The sequence below is a fragment of the Myotis lucifugus genome, unplaced genomic scaffold (genome assembly GCF_000147115.1).
Source record: "Myotis lucifugus unplaced genomic scaffold, Myoluc2.0 scaffold_358, whole genome shotgun sequence".
Lineage (NCBI taxonomy): Eukaryota > Metazoa > Chordata > Mammalia > Chiroptera > Vespertilionidae > Myotis > Myotis lucifugus.
The window spans coordinates 477,678-481,335 of NW_005871406.1; positions in this window are offsets into that span (position 1 = coordinate 477,678).

The following is a 3,658-nucleotide window of genomic DNA, read 5'->3' on the forward strand; positions in this document are numbered from 1 at the left end:
ATATATATATATGTATTCTTTCTGATTGGTGTTTCAAGCTTCTTAGGATATATTCCTGGGTTAAAATGCGGTTCTATTTTAATTTTTTGAAGAAATTCCATACTATTTTCCACAGTAACTGCAACAGTTTGCATTCCCACCAGGTTCCCTTTCTCCACATCCTCACTAGCACTTGTTTGTTGACTTATTGATGGTAGCCACTCTGACAGGTGTGAGGTAATACCTCAATGTCATTTTAATTTTCATCTCTCTGATGATTAGTGAAGTTGAGCATTTTGTCATATGTATTTTGGCCATCTGTACGTCCACTTTTGAGAAGTCTCTATTCAGTTCCTTTGCCCATTTTTTAAATTTAGTTGTCTTCCTGGTACTGAATTGTAGAAGTTTTTTTAAATATTACTAGGGGCCTAGTGTACGAATTTGTGCACCTTGAAAGGAACTGTAGGCCACGAGGCTGCAGTGGGCACAGGGCAGGTCTCGGCCTATCCTCTGTGCCCCCACCCGGCCCCTCCTGCTGTGGCCCCCCAGTCCCCTGTCTGCCAGCAGCAGCCCTGCTCCCGCTGCTGCAGCCCCCATGTGCTGATAGCATTGGCCCTGCTTGCACCCGCTGATGGTGTGGAGCAATTGGGGCCTGCACCAGCAGCGGGTGTGAGCAGGGCTGGAGTCATCAGTGGGTGCAAGTGGCCCCTGCTGCCATGATAGGCCCTCGGGAGCAGTGGGAGGTAGAGAAGCCCTGAGGGGCGATCAGAGCCAGCAGCAACTGCTCGCACTCACTAACAGCGCTGAGTCATCAGGGCCGGCACTGGGCGCTGGCAGTGGGTGTGAGCACCAGGTAGGACCATGGCACACAGGAGCAAATAATTTTCAGTAACCATCAGAAGCTTGCCCCGATGATAGCAACCAGTGCCCCACCTTGGTCTGGCACCCCTACTCACCTGCTCCACCATCCCTCCGCGACCAATGCCCACCATGTTCTGCTCTCTGCCACCCGCTGCCAATGTCCACCATGTTCCACATGTGCCTCCTGGTGGTCAGTGCACATCATAGCAACCGGTTGTTCAGTTGTTTGGTTGTTCCACTCTTTGGTCTATTTGCATATTAGCCTTTTATTATATAGGATGGAAATTAATCCCGTAGCAGATGTGTCATTGGCTAATATTTTCTCCCATACAGATGGTTCCATTTTCATTTTGTTGATCTTTTCTTTTGCTGTGCAGATTTTAACTTGGATGTATTCCCATTTGTTTCTTTTTTCCATTGATTCTTTTGCCCTAAGAGATATATTGGCAAAAATATTGCTATGAGAGGTGTCTAAAATTTTACTGTCTATGTTTTCTTCTAGGATTTTTATAGTTGAATAACTTACATTAAATTCTTTCATCCATTTTGAGTTTATTCTTATGTATGGTGTAAGTTGTTGGTCCAGTTTCATTTTTTTCCATGTAACTGTCCAATTCTCTCAATACAATTTATTGAAGAGATTACCTTTACTCCATTGTATGCTTTTGCCTCATTTGTCAAATATCAATTGATCATAGAGACATGGGTCAATTTATGAGCTCTCTGTCCTGTTTTATTGATCTATATGTCCGTTCTTATGCCAGTACTAGGCAGTTTTTATTACTATGGCTTTGTAGTATGGTTTGATATCCAGTACAGTGATACCTCCAACTTTGCTCCTCTTTCTCAAGATTGCTGAGGTTATTTGGGGTCTTTTTTGGTTCCATATATATTTTTGGAATATTTGTTTTAGATCAGTGAATCTATAGAATGCTTTGGATGGTATGGACATTTTAATTATGTCAATCCTTCCAATCCACAAATATGGTATATGTTTCCATATATTTGTATCTTCCTCAATTTCTTTCTTCAATGTCCTATAGTTTTCTGAGTACAAGCTTTCTACCTCTTTGGTTAAATTTATTTCTGGGTACTTTATTTTTATGTTATTGAAATAGTAAATGAGATTGTTTTCTTAGTTTCTCTTTCTGATAATTCACTATTGATGTTTATGGAGTAGCCATGACTTTTCACACTATTTACATAAAAATAATAATTTAATGAATATTTTTATACATCTATCAATACCCTTCCATCAAAGACCACCAGAAACATACTTCAGTTAGACTACTTGGGTTTTTTGCCCAAAGCAGCTATTAGGGGAACTGGCATACTATAAGGCATCACAGCAAGGTGTTAGAAAGGCATTTTGATTGGATTTGGGTATATATTAGGTGATTTGGGGGATATTTTAAGAAAGCAAATCTTTGCTTTGAACTGATTGGTTGCTATCAGAAAGCAGGGTCAATTTTATGATTATGTATCTCAATAAGTCTTAAGGAGAAAAGGAGGAAAATAAAGCAAAAGTAATGCTGTAATTATTGAAAAAGTAGCAGTCACTCACAGTAGCCAGGATAGGTGGATGTTCAGTCATTTTTGTGATTTGGACAATGTTCATGTTCTGTGTGTGTTGACACATTATTGCAGAGTGGTCTTATTTTTGCTTTGATCTGTCTTTATTCCATAGTAGCTTTGTTGTTGATGTTCTGCGAATCTGTCTTCAGCAGAACATTAAGGCCTATGTGTCATTGTCAGGCCAGATTGTGGATGTCAGGAACTGCTTTTCTCTTTCTCATGACTAGACATTGTGATGCTTCAGTGAACAAATATATCAGTGAACAAAGCAGAAGACAGTATATTTGCCTTCATTGGAAGTGTGGACAAAAGAAAAAAACAAATGTTATAGAAAAGAAAAAGTGTAATAGAACAGGTCAAATGGGATAGGGAATGGGTTAGGTATAGACAGGAAAGTTGCAGTTTTTAATAGAGTGGTCAGGGTAGGCCTCATTGAGAAGGTGAGATTTGACCAAAGACTTGGTATGGAGGTGTGGAAATGAGCCCTTTGAATAGCTGAGGGAATTCTTGTTTGTTTCCAAAGGAATCATCCTAATACTAAGTTTGAATCCCTGTAACTTTTTAACTTACTCCATAGAAAATTGTCTGGCTCACTGTTTTCCCATTGATTTCTCTGAGGGTTTTCTTCCTTTCTTTCTTTCTTCCTTCCTTTCTTTCTTTCTTTCTTTCTTTCTTTCTTTCTTTCTTTCTTTCTTTCTTTCTTTCTTTCTTTCTTTCTTTTCCTCTTTCTTTCTTTCTTTCTTTCTTTCTTTCTTTCTTTCTTTCTTTCTTTCTTTCTTTCTTTCTTTCTTTCTTTCTTTTTCTTTTTTTTTTGTCCTAGACCAAGCAGAAAGGGATTGGATAAGAAGAACAGAATATGCAAGGGTGTGTATGATGATGCCAGTTCCCACAGTACTCCTGCTCTAACAAGTCATTAATTACTCAAGGAACTGAGGAATAGTTCCCCTTTCCTTCTACAAAGCTACTAATTCCATGGTTTGTCCTCAATGGAAGGCAGCTGTCCAGATGACTATTCTTGTCACAGGACTATTATTACTCCACTAAAGGCCTGGTGCACGAAATTTGTGCATTGGGGGGAGGGTGTCCCTCAGCCCAACTTGCACCCTCTCTAATCTGGGACCCCTTGAGGGATGTCCAACTGCCAGTTTAGGCCCGATCCCAGTGATGTCCAACTGGCTGTTTAGGCCCACTGGACATCCTTCTCATAATCCAGGACCACTGGCTCCCAACTGCTCGCCTACCT